At 37.2% G+C, this 19321-nt stretch overlaps 1 long non-coding RNA gene across 1 annotated transcript in view; it reads right to left on the minus strand.

Annotated features, from left to right (window-relative positions):
- LOC145792587 (uncharacterized) overlaps positions 1–14789 on the minus strand; it is a 93927-nt gene extending 79138 nt beyond the window's left edge. The window contains exon 1 of the long non-coding RNA XR_014332041.1: positions 14680–14789. This is a non-coding gene — a long non-coding RNA (uncharacterized LOC145792587). The remainder of the gene's footprint in view (positions 1–14679) is intronic.
- Between the last annotated feature and the right edge of the window lie 4532 nt (positions 14790–19321).

The following is a 19321-nucleotide window of genomic DNA, read 5'->3' on the forward strand; positions in this document are numbered from 1 at the left end:
CACGAGAGGGAGAGTGATTATGGACAAAACAGACACAACCAAATATTTTGGGAGGAATAAAAAACAAGGACGGAGAACCGAGGAGGACGTGAAGCGGAGCCTGTTTGTCCAAGACCTGGGTAGGGAGACGATTAATAAGATGGGCAGCGGTAAGAACAGCGTCGCCCCAATAGGGCCGAGGTACATTCATAGAAAAACACATGCACTGAGCCATGTCAAGAAGGTGTCGATTCTTGCGTTCGGCCACCCCATTTTGTTGAGGGGTATTGGTGCAAGAGGTCTGATGGATAATGCCATGAGTAGAGAAATATTGTCCTAACCCAGAATCTATGTATTCCCACCATTATCAGAACGAAATATTTTGATAGTGGCCCCAAACTGAGTACAAATCATCTTATGAAAAGTGCGAAACACAGAGAAAACCTCACTCTTATCTTTCATGAGATACACCCAAGTAGCACGAGAAAAATCATCAATAAAGGTAACAAACCAGCGATGACCTTTCACAGACAGAACACGAGAGGGACCCCAAACATCAGAATGTATTAATGAAAAAGGAACGAAGCTTTTATTCAAACTGGGAGCAAAAGAAGCTCTATGTTGTTTTCCAAGTTGACAAGACTCACAAAGAAAGTCAGACACATGATGATTTGCGAAACTAAAAGGAAATAAATGCTTAAGTAAATGAAATGAGGGATGCCCAAGACGCCGATACCACAGCCATAAATCAGCGGGGGTAGTAGAAGACGTGGTGGAAGAATAAGCAAGTTTGTCCAGTTGATCTAGGAAGTAGAGACCATTTTCTGCACTACCACTGCCAATCGTCCTCCCCGTGACAAGGTCCTGAAAAAGACAATGATCAGGAAAAAACGTCACACTACAATTCAAATCTTGGGTAAGACGACTTAAGGATAACAGATTAACAGAAAACTTGGGAACATGGAGAACAGAAGATAGATGTATGGTAGGAGTGACTTGGACTAAACTTTTTCCAGAAATGGAAGAAACAGTACCATCGGCAATCCTAACTTTGTCCTGACCTGAAGAGGGCTTATAGACAGAGAAAAGATCAGAGGAACCAGACATATGATCTGAGGCACCAGAATCAATAATCCAAGGCAAGGATGTATGACACAGGAAAGCACAAGGAGAAGATGCTAAGTTACCTGAGCGGGCAAAGGACGAGGAAGCGGTACTGAGAGCAGTAGAAGATCGGCGGTCCAACAATTGGCCCAAAGCATCCTCCAGTTCAGTATCAGAAGTTTGGGTAGCAGAAGTAGAATTAGAATCAAGGGTATCAACAGCACTAGACTGATGAGCCCGGGAATAGGAACCACGTCCTCTAGATTGGCCTGACCGACCTCCTCGAGAACTAGACCGATCACCTCGACCCCCAGATGGAGTCCCATGAAGCTTCCAACACGTCTCACGAGTATGCCACGGCTTCTTGCAATAATCACAGAATACAGACTCCTTATTAGCAGACGGAGGAGGCAGGCTGAGGCCATCTCGAGGAGTAGACAGTAATGCGGAACGGTCAGTAGAGACAGGGGACATCATGGCAGACCGGCGACTCTCCTCATTTTGTACATAGGCAAATGCCTCCTGAAGTGAAGGAAGAGTATCCATACTCAGAACTCGACCCCTAACTGGATCATACTCCACATTTAGGCCAGCCAAAAATTTAAAGACCCGTTCCCGTGCGATGAACTTTTTGTACCCGATAGAATCAGTAGGGCAAAAGGGCTTATAGTCTTCCAGGTGGTCAAGGCGTTTCCAGCCGTTGGTGAGGAAAGTGAAGTACTGAAGAACAGTTTGCTCCCCCTGAAGTGAGCTCTCAATAGAGCGGCGCAACTCAAATGCCTGTGAAAAATTTCCTTTGCGGGAATAGGTAACAGCCACAGCCTCCCAAACGTCCTGGGCGGTCTCCATAGACAAGTAGCCCTCACCAAGTTCTGGAACCATCGAATGGATAAGCCAACTCATAATCAAAGAGTTGGTAATCTCCCATTGGTCATAACCTGAGTCAGTGGTACTAGGTGCCTGTATCCTGCCATCAACATACCACATCTTCCCTCTGCTCTTCAAAAACAAAGTCAAACTTTGAGACCATGCTAGGTAGTTTTGACCATTAAATAGAGAGGTGGTGATTTTCAGACTAGGGTTGGGGTTCTCAGTTATGGTAGTAGGTAGAATGGGACTCTCACTCTTTGGTGTTTGAGAAGAAGGGGACACACTAGTGGAATCTGTCATGGATACAATACTACCGAACCCGCAACAAAACTAGTGACAATCACAAACCCGGAAGGTGGTAGTGAGATAACAGGCACAATGACTACTATAATGACATAACAAAAAATTAAGAAATCATTTTTTTTATATATATATATATATATATTGATTTATTTATATATACATGTATTTATATATATAAATATATATATCAGGTTATATTTATATATATATCAGTATATATATATATTTATATATATCAGGTTATATAGATACCAGAGTGACGAAGACGAGGGAGATGAGGACGGCGAGGGCGATGACGGCTGGAGGAGATCGACGGGCTGAGGCGAAGCAGACGAGCCGACGAAGCAGACGAACAGACGAGCTGAGGGATGAAGACGAAGCAGACGAAGACGATACAGACGAAGACGAAGACGACAGAGGACAGCTGGAGGAGATCAACCCAGCAGATGATCCAACTAGGTACGTTTTGAACCCTAACCCTAGAGGTGTAGCTCTGATACCATGAAGCTTGGGTAACCAGCTTAAGGAATGATAGAATATCACCCCCTATTTATAAATGAAGATTTAGGGTTTACAAGAAATGCAATTACAAGATGATCCCTGAGTGCTATCCCTGAGTGCATAAAATGATTACAGACAGACCCTAGTGAACCTTTCGGCTAATATAATATGCTAACACTTAATATAATATGCTAACAAATTGGTCTATCAGTGTAAGGATAAAATGATCACTTTGTAATTATTATTTTTAAATAAGAGATTAATTATAAGTATAAGAAGTATTACATCAAATTCGACAATTAAAATCTAACAATAATTAAAAGGTCATTAACCACTAACCCCAACAACTGCAACAAGAAGTAGTGTAAACCTGATAAATAAAAAACTATATACAATTCCCACAATGTGAGAGAAATAAACAACATAAAAATATCAAATTGCTTTTTATAAAAGTTGAATTCTCAATCTCATGCCATAAAGGGGATGTTTGTTTCAGGTTTTCAGAGCCAACTTATGGCTTTTAGCTTTAAAATAGTTATTTTGGACTGTTTGGTTAAACTTATTTCAAACAGCTTCTGATTCTAACAGCTTATTTTAACTCAAAAAAGTTGATTCTGAGAAGCTGCTCACCCCTTATTTCTGATTATCAGCTTCTGCTGTGGACATGTTAATTTATGGTTATACTCTTAAATTTTTTTATTTTTTATTTTTTTAAAAATAGAAAAAGACTCAAATGGACTATATATTATTATTATTTTTTTTTTATGAGAAATGTAGACAAACAAAAATTAAAAATTAATTGAAAAAGCTATTTCACAGCTTATTTAACAAACACTACTCAGCAACTTAAATCTATAATCTAAAAGTTATACCAAACAGATTAACAACTTCTGATTAAAGTCATAATTTATAATCTGTTAAGTTATAATCTATAAGTTATTTTAACAGCTAGACCAAACGGGGCCAAAGTAGTTTTACATAACTATTGGGTCAAATCAAAGGCACTGGTTAACTCCTATAAGCTAAGTTTGATGGCAAAAAATTTAAGATAGAATGAGAATATACTTTAAGATTTTTATAAATCTAGTGTTTGAATTAATTAAAATAAAAAGGGTGATTCATGATTACCAATTTTAATAGAAATTACCTTTCTAAACTAAACTTGTTGGAAATATGTTACTTTAATAATTTTTTAACTTTTTATGAAAAGATGTATAAAAAAATAAAGAGAATGATATAATTTTCTTGAATAATGCTTGGGACCCCCTTTTGGGGGTCACCCCCTCACCCCCTTTGCCACGTGGCAGGTGGTGATTGGAGAAGCAGGAAAAAAAAGAAAAAGAAAAAGAAAAGGTAACCAATGAGAGAGAGAGGGGGTCAAAGGGTGTGGGGGGAAAATGAGGGATGTATCATTGTTGAATTTTCTTATAGTAATTTTTTGACTTTTTGAATAAAACTAAAACTTGCCAACCAAGGAAAATAAAAAGTTGAACTTAACTCAAGTGGATGTATACCTTTGTTTTAAAAAATGACATTTAGAATTCGAGTTGATTGTGAAGTATTGAACACCGATCTAACTTAACTCCACTAATATTAAGTCATTGACCAAAAAAAAAAAAAAAATAGAGAAATAAGTGAAAATTTGATTCCTCATTTCGCCGTGTACAGGAAGAATGTTATCCATTTAGTAAAAACTAAACACTTAAACGACATATAACCGATTTTGTATTAATGAGATTCTTATTCTGTCTAAAAATTCATGTCATCCAAATTGAAAGTTAAATATCTTCCATGACGCAGCCGGCCATTTAAATTTTAATTGTGTTTGGATTGATAAAAAAAATTTGTCAACAAAAAAGAGAAGTGAAGGGGTTTGTGAATTTGTTTTAATATGTTTCATTCAATTTTTTAAATTTCTATTCATTTATTTCTATGAATTCAAAATCTAAATATGACTATAGAAAGTTAGAATGACATCACCTTATAAATTCAACATCTAAATATAACTTAAAAAAGTTAGAATGGCATCACCTTAATACGGAGACCAAGTTGGCACCCTTTCACAACATTTAGATAGTGATGAAGGACAACTACCTAATATTTCGTATAATGAACATATTGGTTTGCAAAATATATACACTGATTTTGAGCATTGTTATACATTACCAAAGTTTACCATTTTTTACTTATTTGATCTCCTTTGAAGATATATACTCATTTGTATTGAATTGTTACTTATCAACTCATCTAAAAGCTTAAACTTTAAGAGAGAGAGAGTCAACCTTATTATTTATATGGTATTCTTAACATGACCCCTCACATGTGGTCAGGTTTTTTTTCATAGCGGGCAAACATGTTCAAACATAATCTAATTATTGGGTAGATAGGGAGATTCAAAACACAAAATCGATATCATATTAGATTGTTGGCTTATACTCATCTAAAAGTTAAACTATTTGAGAGAGATAATTTATTATTTATATTATATTTTCAACAAAATGCCAATATATAGACCGTCTCAATATTTCTTAGATATATACTTCATACGATACACATTGGTGTTTATTGTGTAAATCTACTTGCAACGATACAAAAGTATCTGTAAAATTTATTCGATGACATATATCATAAATCCATGAAAAATATTCAGCGAAATATAAGCATATACTAGTGAAATTCATCCCAAGATAAACCAATAAAATTCATTCAGTAACATATATTGTAAATTCATTTGGATTGTAACTTAAGAGGTAATGGAGAGAGCATTCAGGTGTCACGGTGATGTTTTATGTTTTAGTTTATGAAGAAACATTGGTTTGATCTAATTATTAACATATTAATACTATCTTTGTAAGAAATATATATATATATATATATACATCATAAAATTATTGAAATTTATATTAAGATAAACCAACAAAATTCATCCAATGACTTGTATCATTATTCAATTGGTTTCATCCCATATATAAACAATTTCCCTCTTGTCTCCCGTTTCCAACACTCACCACCGAAAAAACAAAAAAAAAAAAATTTGATTACAGATAGCCTTCGCCGCCGAGCTTGACTTGGATTAATATTAATACTATTATTATTAAATAATTAATTAAAAAAAACATATATGAATTAAAAATGCATTAGCATAAGATATGTAATTAACCACCGCCACCTTGGAATGCTTGGGTCGGTGTCGTTTTTTAAGGTTAATTTCTCTCTCCGTCTCTCAACTTCATTAATTTTAAAGTTTTCATTGGTCATTCTGATTTTGAAACACAAAAAATAAAATAAAATAAAGAAATAAAAACAAAAAAAACAAAAGAATGAAACATTTGTCCTGTAATATTAGTAGACAACATTGTTAATCTCAATGTCTTCATTGGCCATTGAAGCTTGAGGCATTATCATATCTACCATGTTCTTCATTGGCTCTCTGTTATTATATTGATGGATTAATGAGAATGGACCACTTTTTAAGTAAATTGTGTCTAACTAACGACTCTTTCCTTTTGGGGGCTACCTACATATAAACAACAACATAGTTGACAAAGAGATATAAAATAAAAATAAAAATAATAATTGAATGCAAAAGTTAAAAAATGAGAGGGTGCATGAAATTAAATTTTGATTGGAGGACTCACTCTTGGTGGTAAAGACTACCACACTTCTACTAAAATATGCTGAGTAACTTGTGTTTATCATGCTACCAATGTAGACCTCAATGTCAGGTATCACTTTCTTTATTTTATTGTATTTTATTTTTTATTTTTTAATAATATTATACAAATAAAATTTTATATATAAAAAAATTCATATAGAATGATATCCCTCAGTAATATCTATTTACTAGAAGTCTAAATACTCATACTTTTGTGTCTAATTACAAGAATGTCATTGTCATCTAGGAATGACAATTTGAAACCGGCCTGACAGGGACCCGACCCTCTGACCTTGATTGAAATGGTTTTTCTTCAAAAAATACCCCCGACGGGTCGGGAATGCTATTTATAAATAAATCCCCGATCATTTTCGAGCCGGGAAAGGTGATATGTTTTACAACCCGTCCCCGGCCCCGTCCCCGTCCCCGTTCCCGTACCCACTTCCCTGATATGAAATTACCATTATACTACTGTGTATATATATATATATGTTTTCTCTCTCTCTTTTTTTTTTTTTTTTTTTTTCTCATTTCAGGGTTAGAGACCCTGAGTCAGACAAACCCATCGCACTCTCTCACTCTCTCACCTCCTCATTTACGTCGCTCGATCGCCTTTTCTACTCCATCGCTCGGTTGCTCCCTACACCGTCGCCTCGCCTCCTCCTCCTCCTCCGTCGCCTCCTCCTCCCATCGCCTCTTCCTCCTTCTCCGTCGTCTCTTCCTCCAGCAGATCTGAGCAGATCCCATCGCCTCCTCTTCTTCCTCCTTCTCCGTCAGTTCCTCTTCCAACAGATCTGAGCAGATCCCCACTGTTTGATGTTGATGATGTTGATATATACATATATATATAGTTGATTTTTTTATTCTTGTCAATAATCTCTGTGTGTTGTTGATGTATTGAAATAATCTTTGTTATTGATTTTGATTCTTGTTGATATATAGACTATAGTTGTTGAAATCATCTGTCTATTTGCTGTTGTTGATGTTGATGATGATGAGATGAAACAGATTTCTCGATCTCAATCTCTAATTTTTTTTTATTTTTTTACTTTTTTTGGCCAGGGAATTTTCGGGTTCGGGGAAACCCGATCCCGGTTAGGGGACGGGGGCGGGATGGTGATAGGTTCCCCATCAGGGATCGGGGTCGGGGACGGGGAAATTTTCACCATCGAGGATCGGGAGACGGGGAGTATGATCCCCGGCCCCGCCCCGGCCCGTTGCCATCCCTATTGTCATCTATCTTATCATAAATTTTGTATGAAAACTATGTATGCATTTCATTTTGTTAAAAACATTTTTGATTACCTCTTATCATTGATCACTTTTGATTTTTTTTTTATATCTTAATAATCATTTTCGTTTGTTTTGGTAGAAAAATATTTTTTAACGATTTTTTTTAAAATATTTTTTGTAGAAAATGTTTTCTATATTTTAATTACTATCTTCAAACAAATGTTTTAGTAGTGGAGGTATTGGTGGTAGAGATGACAATTTAAACCCAGCCCGACGGGGACCCGGACCGCCCCGTCCCGATAAACCGGATTTTTCTCGAAAATTATTCCCCATGGGGCCGGGGCTGGTAGTAAAAAATAAATCCTCGATAATTTTCGGGCCGGGGACGGTGATAGATGCCTCGACCCCGGCCCTGCCCCCGCCCCGACCACGCCCCGATCATTCACTGCGTGTGTATATCTATTTATATAATATATATGTTTTAGTGTTTAGAACTCAGTTCAGTGGCTTGTTTATTATATTATATAATATATATGTTTAAAACTCAGTGGCTTTTCAACAACTCTCTCTCTCTCACTGTCTCGTTCTTCTCCCCATTCTACTATGTGTGTGACTAATCTGAGAGATGAGAAAGAAGCGAGGGTCCAAGCCTCCGTTACCTCCTCCCCTCCTCGCCTTCACCACCGTCTTTCATCGTCTCTTCTCCTCCTCCCCGTAGTCCACTTTGCCCATCCATGACCTCGTGTGCAGTGAATCCGCCATCATTGCCATAGTACGGTGGTGGATCAGAGGCAACGTAGCCTCGATCCTCCTTCGCTAACTCCGATCTGTGTTGATCTGGGGTCTACGACGGTGGATTTGCCTCCGATCTGCTATGTTGATCTGCTGATTTTTTTTTTTTTTGATGTTATATTTGATCTGTAAGTTGTACACTGACGTCTGTATTGCTGGTTTTTTTTTTTTTTTGATGGAGAATTTTCGGGGTCGGGGAAATCCTATCCCCGTTGGGGGGCAGGGGTAGGGGCAGTGATAGGCTCCCCATCAGGGATCGGGGTCGGGGACGGGGACATTTCTACCATCGGGGATCGGGGACGGGGAGGGTGATCCCCGGCCCCGCCCCACCTCGTTGCCATTCCTAATTGATGGTGATATAGTGGGGTGATGGGGGTGGTGTTGGCAATGGTGAGGTTCATTGGCTCTCTCTTAGTATATTGATGGATTAATGAGATTGGACCACTTTTAAAGTAAATTGTGTTTAGTATGTAACTAACGACTCTTTCCTTTTGGGGGCTACCTACATTCACATAAACAACAACACAGTTGACAAAGAGATATATAAAATAAAAATAAAAATAATAATTGAATGCAAAAGTTAAAAAATGAGTGAAAGGGTGCATGAAATTAAATTTTGATTGAAGGACTCACTCTTGGTGGTTAAGACTACCAAACTTCTACTAAAATCTCATTTGAGAATAGGTTTTTTTAGTAATTTTTTGATTTTTTAGTTAAAATATGATATAAAAAAAAAGGGTCCAGCTTGTCTCAAGTTGAGATCAAGACTGGACCCGTCCAATCCAGTCCATGGGGCCCATTTTTTGGGTCTGTTTTGATAATCTGAACCGTTCAATGTGTAGAACTCGTTGAGTATTATATGCCTGTAAAAAATCACATTGATCGGATATCAATAGCTATGTGATCAAATCAGTTTTATATAAAAAAAATGGATAGTGAAAAAATTAACGGTTGATAAAAAACTGTTTTGTTCACATAGCTACCGATATCCGATCAACGTGATTTTTTACAGGCATATAGTACTCGACGAGTTGTACACATTGAACAGTTCGGATTATCAAAACGGGACCCGTGGTGGGCCCTCACGGACCCAACAGCATGGTCCAGCCCGATCTTGGACTGGACCAAAGCCACTGCCTAAAAAAAACTAGTATATTTGAGATGACTTTTTGATTTTTTACGAAAATGTGTGAAACAAGTAGAAAGAAAAGGAAATTTTTGACTTTTTGGTATAGGTTGTTGGTTTTTTGATTTTTTTAGTAACTTTTTAACTTTTTGGCTAAAAAAGTCAATTACCAAATGAGGCCTAGTAACTTGTGTTTATCATGCTCCCAACGTAGACCTCAATGTCATGTATCACTTTCTTTATTTTATTTTATTTTATTTTTTAGTAATATTATACAAATAAAATTTTATATATAAAAATTCATATAGAATGATATCTCTCATAACAACAATGCTGGGGACCTCCAGTTGTGGGTGACCCCCAGCACCCCCACCTCCGCGTGGGAGGCTGTGAGAGCAAGACAGAAAAAAAAAAAATAAATAAATAAATTTTGAGTCAATCAAAAAACAGTAAGGGTGTTTGAAGTCACCCCTATTGGGGGTCCAAGTCATTTTTGTCTCTCATAATATCTATTTACTAGAAGTCTAAATGCTCATACTTTTGTGTCTAATTACAAGAATGTCATTGTCATCTATCTTATCATAAATTTTGTATGAAAACTATGTATGTATTTCATTTTGTTAAAAACATTTTTGATTACCTCTTATTATTGATCACTTTTGATTTTTTTTTTATCTTAATAATCATTTTTGTTTGTTTTGGTAGAAAAATATTTTTTTACGATTTTTTTAAAAATATTTTTGTAGAAAATGTTTTCTATATTTTAATTACTATCTTCAAACAAATGTTTTAGTGGTGGAGGTATTGGTGGTGATAGTGGTGGGGTGATGGGGGTGGTGATGGCAATGGTGAGGTGGTGGCGTGGTAGAGATGGTGATGGTGGCACAATGGTAGGGTGGTGAGGGTAATAGTGGCGTTGGTGCACACATGCAGTTATGTTATTTTAATATTATAATTATATATAAATATTGTAGTGCATTCTTGTGTACATTGGTTAATAATTACATAATAATGCAATATGGTGAATTGAAAGGGTAACTATTGCATGCATTATGGTGAGTTATAATTATAGTTCATGTGAAAGGTTATGAGTTACTTGAATGTATTATTATATTTTAATATGAGATTCTTCATTTGTTTGTGGGTGCATATAAATTAGAGCTTGTGCATCCATATTTTATATGGAATTGTGAGTGTATCTATATATATATATATATATTGTATTGTATTTATACAGAAATAATTAGGCAACCTGTAAAGGTATTTTTATGGTGGAGCTTTGGACTCACCTACTTGTGCAGGGTTGGTGGAGTCAACATAACTAAAAGTTGGACTGTTGTATCCAAGGGAAGACAGGCTAATATGTGATATTCTACTGCATCGGGGAGTAGTAGTTTTACCAACTAAAAAGGGCTTGAATTTTCTTTAAAAAAGTTAGATTATCGCTTCTCAGTTCAATTTATTGTATATTCATATATCTGGTGATGAGATGTGTAATACATATTTAAAACAGTAGACGAGAGCTAGTATCCGTGGATGTAGTCAAATTTGCCGAACCACGTAAATCTGGCGTCTTCTCATGGTGATGATTTTTGCCCATATTTGTTTTGACTTCATAACTCTTTATTTATTTTGGTAAATTCTCCAATAATTTTAAGGAGATTCAAAGATGGAGTCAAAAACACAAGAACCCCAACAACAACAAAAAATTAAATAATAATAATAATAATAATAATAATAATAATAATAATAATAATAATAATAGAGAAATAAAAAGTGTTTCCTAGTAGATGATAGATTACTGGCCACGTGAGATTAAATAATGGAGATTTCAGCAACCCTTTCTGATGCAGCAAAAGAGAATTGTGATCACTTGCTTCCACGGAGGTATCCTTCACTGAGGTATGAATTTATTTTTATGCTTATCTCATTTACCAAAAATTATTTTTGTTCTATTGAAACCATAAAAATTTGAGAATTATTTTGTGATAAATCTCACAGTATGGGAGACCTAAGTTAAATAAGTTATAGAACCAATGAACCCTTATATTGTTTGTGACAAGAGTGGACATATTGCTCCCATTAAATAATATATTCCATAAAATTTGAGAACGCTTTTATACTTTGTAGCAATCTAAAACTTTTCTTCTTTATCGCTCGAGCGACGGTTTGTTCAATCGAGCGGTCTTGCTAGACATCCAGTACTTTTGTAGGTCTGTGATTCTGGGAGTTATTGAAGTTCGCTCGAGCGCAAGATTGGTTGCTTGAGCAGACTGCCTTGTTTGGTTTGAACTTCTAGGAGTCCACATTTTTCGCTCGAGCGAAGGTTTCGTCGCTCGTATGGTCTGATCGAATTTAGCATCTATGAAAGTCACCTTTGGTCACATCTAGATCATTTTTCTCTCTCATTTCTCTCTCTTTTCGCCATTTTTGAGCCTCCAAACTCTTCTTCCCTTAATTTCATCTATTTCTATAAATCTTTGACCCCTAGTTCCTTATACCAAAACGTAAAGCTTGATGAGGGCTTTTATTTAATCTAAACGGATCGTTATTTTGTCGCCGGTGATTTTTGGGTTGTCTTCTCTTCGCTTCGAGAGGTAAGGATTTCTTTTTTCCTTTTCAATACTTCAACTATAGATAGATATGTGGTAGATTTTATTGCATAAAAATCATATCTATTATGAATTTTTTTGAAAATCATAAAAAGGGATCTAGGGTTTGATCATTTGGAGTTCAAATTGTTAAATTGGTTATTGTTTGATTAATTGGGAAAGGGTTTAACGTCTTTATGTTGAGAGGGAGAAAAAGCCCTAAATTTAATATTTTTGATTTAGCGAATTAAAAGGGGATAAAGTTGATAAATGGTTATGTTTTGTTTAAATATGGATTGTGTAATTGTGTTAATAACTAAAAGGGAGAATTAACCATGGTTTTGGAATTATTTTGGACTAATCATGTTACGTTGAGTTGGGTTATGGCTTTGATATCCATGGATTTAGTTTTGTGAAATGAAGATGATGGATTTTGGATAAAGATTGGAGTATGTTAATTTGGAAAATAAGGGAATTGTTTTTTGAAGAGAGGAGAAATCATAACACTTTGTAAATCTAGGAACGAACTTGAGGTTGGATCATGAACGTTTTATTTTCTTTCTATTGTTGTGGTTGGACTTAAGGTCTCAGGATAAATTGAATTATTGTATTACGTGTATTAAGTACATACATTTAGAGGTTTTGTCATTAGTCATCAGTGGAGGATGACACTGTTGTGTTGAGTAGATTAGGTGTATATATTACTCTTGTGCTATTTGTGCATGTAAGATGTTGTGATGGTTGGTAACGAATATTGCGCTTCGAATGAGAAGTACCATTACCTTCTAGCTAGCGCCTGAAGAATTAGTTGAGCTTTGAATGAGAGGTACCAATACCTTCCATCTTGTAATGCCCTGAAATAAATGCCATAAATCGGCCTTTAACAACATATACACAATAACATAAACAAAGTAGTAATCTTTTATTAATTAGAGTTAATTTACAAAAAGTGAAACATGCAATATACATTCACAAGCCCTATCTTGAATCTAGAGCATGTGATACCAACTTAATAATCAACAAAATAAATTCCCTACAGGCTTACATCTTTTCCAAGACTATACTTGGTTACAACAAAAGAGAGAGTCTTAAGCTCCATACATATAAAGCCCTAGACTTATACAAGTATTAAATACAAAACAACAAAACAGAGCCTTCAGCATCTAGGTCCTCCTAAGCTAAGTCCTTGGAGGAGGCATGTTACCAGCACCTGAAAATAGTTTTCCAAGTACGGTGAACCAAAACCCAGCAGAAACAATCTAACACAATATATGAATATTAACAAAGATATAAGTATGATGCACATGTTCAATTCCCATATGACAGATCCTTTACAACCTTTTTTCCAAAACCAAGTTATATCAAACTTACATCTCCATCCATTAGGTATACCCATTTCATTTAGTCAACCAAACAAAGAATACACCCCATAGGCCTCCAACCAACATAATTATTATGCAAAATATTCACTTGCCATTGTATAGAAATTTCGTCTGCGGGAATTGACACCCATGTATATGCGCGATTTTCGGGGCTTTCACCCAGGACACACAGGCCAACTTAGTTTAATGGAGTCCATCCCCTTTCTTCTCCCAAACATTCCATTTCCCCTCTCCAAACACCATACATGTACAATGTATATAAATCATAATCATATTCAATGATAATGGCTAAGAGATTTGTTTCAATTTGCCTAATCCACATGTAAATTCTATAACAATCATAGCTATCCTCCACCGATAGCCCAAAACAGATATTTATAAATATATATACAATCTTTATAACAGGTAAATTGTCCAAATCTCCATAGGTGCAAGGTAATACATATCTAGTTCCACCATTTATATAAACATCTATCCAATTTCATATTCCCAATACCAATTTTATTATTTATACAAAATAATTATTCAAGACATTTTAGGGCAAAACCATTTTTTTCCCAATCTCATGCCAAACACCAAAATCAACCATTTTAACACAGCACAAGCTCATATCTACTCCCATAATCATTTCCGATACATTAATTCGAAAACCCCTCTTTTGATTTTAACCCAAACCCTAGGTTTGTCCAAAATCACAACAAGTCTCAACATGTCTTATCCATGAATAAATAACCTAGTTAAAACTCATAAAAGAATGTAGAAAGTCCCTATCTCAAAGTTAGAGGACAAGCAAAGCAAAGGGAAAACTTCAAAGACACCGAAACCCACTTTTGTGCGGATAAAAAAAGAGCCCACGACGTGCTCTACCTTTTTAACAAAGGCACAAGAGTGGAGAACTCACTAGATCTAGGTGAAAAAGTAAAGAGAATGTAAGTTTTAGAGAAAGAGGGTCTCAACTTTAAGGTTTTGAGAGAAACAGATTTGACAAAGTGTGTAAAAAGTCATTTTCGCTAATTGATATATGCACAGTATGCTTGAACGCAAGAGTTGACGCTCGAGCGTCAGACACAATAAGGCCTCGTTTGGGAACAGGCTAATTTAGTACCTTTTTGGCTATTTGGCTAAAATATGAGCTAAAAAAACTAGTATGTTTAGGATCACTTTTTGGCTTTTTACGAAAAGATGTGCAAAAAGTAGAGAGAAAAGATAATCTTTGACTTTTTGGTATGAGTTGTTGGCTTTTTGGCTAATTTAGTAACTTTTTGATTTTTTGGCTAAAAGGGAGGGTTCCCAAACGAGGCCTAAGTTATTCCGCTCGAGCGCATAATACACACATTTAGTAGTTTTGCAAACAGAAGAACATCGCTCGAGTGCAAGAATGATCGTTCGAGTGCACACCCGCTCAAGCGTGGGAAACACTGCTTGAGCGTAGAATACACTCTCCTAATAGTTTTGCAGATCTGCAAAAGTACTGAGAGTTTGCAAAGCCCGCTCGAGCGCAAGAAATGCAGCTCGAGCGGAGGAGCAAAAATCTGGACAGCGAAAGTTTGGAAACTAAGCAACCAACCTGTCCCAAACGTAACAACAACAACCCAATTGTCAAATTTCAGGAGATGCAAGGGAAGTAATATATATACAACAACATGGAACCAAGAAACCTGAGTCCAAGATGCAAAAAGGGTCGGGTTAAAACCAGAATCGCTATAACCTCCTTCCTTTAAAGAATTTCATCCCTGAAATTTCAAATCAAGTTTCACAGTTATGTTTAAACCAAACACAATAACGATAGATACTTAATTCCAAAACCATAATCCATTCTCCGATCATCCATTTTCATCAACTTGATACACAAGTCCCAATATTAAAAGTAATATCCACATTTCCCAAAACATTTACAATCTTTATCTTAAATTCATGTTTCCAAAACATACACAACATAAACAATGTTCCCATATATCCAAAACATATACAATGTTTTCATATTTCACTAACACAACAAAATTCCATTACATGTTCAAATAACAACAAATAATTTCGGATATTTCTCACGCACTTCCAACTCACATTCTTAAGTTGCTTCCTCAACCCCGTGATGTTTCCACAATACCTTCACCAAGGGAATCGTCTTGTCTTGCAAGACTTGGTCCCGGGTGTCCAAGACTCTCATCAGTCTTTCCTCATACGAGGCATTCTCATCTACCTCTATGACGGTCCAATCCAACACATGCGATGGATCCGGCTCATACTTCCAAAGTATACTAATATGAAACACATCATGAATCCCAGAAAGTTGTGACAGTAAGGTCAAATGATAAGTTACCTCCCCAATCCACTCTAGGATCTCAAAAGCCCAATGAATCGATGGGACAACTTCTTATTCTTTCCAAACCTCATCAACTCCCTTCTAGGTGATATCTTCAAAAGACATGATCTCTCACCTCAAAGGACAAGGGTCTCTTTCTACGGTCAGCATAACTCTTCTAGCAACTCTGGGCTGTAGTCAACCTCTTACGGATAAGTGCAACCTTCTCCGTCGTTTCTCAGACTAACTATGGGCCCAACATTGGTGCATTACCCACCTCGGCCCAACACATAGGGGATCCACACGATTGGCCATACAAAGCCTCAAATGGTGCCATGCCAATACTTGATTGGAAGCTATTGTTATAGGAAAAATCCACTAAGGGTAAGTGCCTCTCCCATGAACCCTTAAAGTCAAGGACACAACCCCGAAGCATATCTTGTAAAATCTGAGTGGTCCGTTCTAACTGCCCATCAGTCTAAGGATAATATGTTGTACTAAAAGTCAATTTCGTGCCCAAGGCACTCTGTAGGCTTTGCCACAACAGAGCTGTGAAATGCGAATCTCTATCCGAAACAATTGTCAATGGGACCCGGTGCAACCTCATTATGTCTCTAATGTAAAGGTCGGCAAGATGATCTACCAAGTCACTCACACGTATAGGAATGAAGTAAGTTGACTTTGTCAATCGATTGACTACAACCCAAATGGCATCATTACGCCGTTGAGTCCTCGGAAGGCCCACAACAAAATCTATCGTGACATGCTTCCACTTCCACTCGGCTAGAGGCAAGGGTTGTAACAAACCAACTGGCCTCAGATGCTCGGCCTTCATTTGTTGACAAGTAAGGCATTTTGACACGAACACGGCCACATCCTTCTTCATACCTCTTCACTAAATCTAGAGACTAAGATTGTGATACATCTTTGTGCTTCCCGGATGCATCGCAAGGTGTGAATAGTAAAACTCTCGGAGTACTTCCTCTCAGTAAGACTCTGGTACAAACAAACGGTCAAGGTATCTCATATTCAAGTCGGGATACACATTCAAGCCTTTTTCTACCTTTCCATTGGAGATCTTTTCTTGGAGGATTTCTACTTTAAGATCACCCCTCTGTGCTTCGATCACCCGATGCACAAGTGTAGGTTGTGCAACTACCGAAAACAAGGTTGCAAACTCAACAGACTTGCCAAGATGCAAGTTAAACTCCCCAATAGCACCCAACATCCCCCATTCCCGGATGGCAATACAAGCTGCACTGCTAATTGGTTTCCTATTCAAGGCATCAGCCATAACATTGGCCTTTCCCAGGTGATAATGTAGCTCAAAATCATAATCCTCTATAAACTTCATCCACCTCATCTGTTTCAAATTCAAGTATTTTTGTGTAAACAGGTATTTCAGACTCTTGTGATCATAAAATACTTCAAACTTCTCATCATACAGGTAATGCCTCTAAATCTTCAACGCAAAGATCACCGCCGCTAACTTTAGGTCATGAGTAGGGTAGTTCCTCTCGTGTGTTTTCAACTGCTATGAGCCATAGGCTATTACATTCCCTTCTTGCACCAAAACACAACCAAAGCCTTCCCGTGAGGCATCACAATACACTAAATAGCCCAAACCCCTCTCCAGAATAATCAATACTGGAGTAGTGGTAAATCTAACCTTAAGCTCTTAAAAAGACTTTTAACAAGTCTCATTCCACACAAACTTAACTCCTTTTCTCGTCAATCTAGTCAATGGTGAGTCTAATCTAGAGAAATCATTCACGAATCGACGATAATACCTGGCTAACCCCAAGAAACTATGGATCTCAAAAGCATTCTTAGGTTGTTCCCAATCTTGCACTGCCTCTATGTTGGATGAATCTACAGTCACCCCTTCTCTGGATACCACATGGCGTAACAACTTAACCTCTCTCAGCCAGAATTGACACTTTCTAAACTTAGCATACAATTTGTGGGCTCTAAGTAACTCAAGTACCACCCGTAAGTATTTTTCATGCTCCTCCTCAGAGGGTGAGTAAATCAAGATGTCGTCCATAAAAACACCACAAAACAGTCTAGGAACTCACGGGAAATTCGGTTCATCAAATCCATAAACACGACTGGTGCATTGGTTAGCCCAAAAGGCATCACTAGAAACGCATAATGGCCATACCACGTACAGAATGCCGTCTTCGGGATGTCCTCCTCTCTTACTCTCAACTAGTGATAACCCAATCTCAGGTTTATCTTAGAAAAGCAACAAGACCCTTTAAATTGATCAAACAAGTCATCTATATGAGGCATTGGGTACTTGTTCTTGACAGTCACCCTGTTCAACTTCCAGTAATCTATACAAAGTCGTAACGCACCATCTTTCTTTTTAGCAAAAAAAGTCAGTGCTCCCCAAGGTGAAGTACTAAAGCAAATAAAACCCTTATCTAATAATTCCTGGAGTTGAATCCTCAACTCACTCAACTTGGTAGGTGCAAATCTATACGGTGCCATAGAAATCGGTGTCGTGCCAGGCACTAAATCAATAGAGAACTCGATCTCTCGATGAGGTGGTAAACTAGTAAGATCCTCTAAAAAAACATTCAGGTATTCACAAACTACCCTTGGCAACTTAACTCAGACTTCATCACACTCAGTGCTCAAGAAGTTAGCAAGAAGGCAACTAAGCTCACTCCGCCCACGCGGATCATACATCGGTGATAAGACTCAATCAACCCGGTCCCCCAAAAAATAAAAACAATCACTGCTCAGGGTACATACAGTAATCCTTTGACGGTAGCAATCTATAATAGCCCGATAGAATGATAACCAGTCTATACCCAATATAACGTCAAAGCTAGACATGTCAAGCAACACAAATGCAAAAGGAAGTCAGAGACTGGCAACCTCTATGTCACAACCCCGACACCTCTGCTTCAAAACAATCTCACCACCAATAAGTGATTCTACGCCAATAGGAGATGCTAACTGAGCCAACTTTAACCCCAAAATCGATGCAAATGCAGATGATATAAATGAATAAGATGCACCCGTATCAATCAACATATTAGCAACTGAATTGCAAAACAAGAAGGTATCTCTCACTACCGAAGGCGCGGGTACTAGATTAGGCGCAGTAACAGTATACACATGCCTTGTAGGTCTCTGCTCAACTTACTCACCCTCGAAGCATAAGCCTGATGCACTGATTAATCCGAAGAGACTCTCTAATTGGCCCTCGAGGCTTGTGCTGACTGTGTAGGCTGGTGACTCTGTGTCTGCCTCGAACTAGACACACCAGGTGTGCCACCCAACTATGGAGAAAACCTTTTCATGTGCCCCGCTTGTCCACACTGATAACAAGTGAGCGGCAGGCCTCTCTCTTGACTCTGGCTCCAAAAACGAGCCGAAGACGGTGTAGATCGTTGCCCTCCTCCTCTCTGTGGCCAAGTTGGAGACTTGTGGCCAAACTGGTCACACTTGTAACAAGTAAAATCTCTT

The sequence above is a fragment of the Camellia sinensis genome, chromosome 6 (genome assembly GCF_055761805.1).
Source record: "Camellia sinensis isolate YWXY chromosome 6, ASM5576180v1, whole genome shotgun sequence".
Taxonomy (NCBI): Eukaryota; Viridiplantae; Streptophyta; class Magnoliopsida; order Ericales; family Theaceae; genus Camellia; species Camellia sinensis.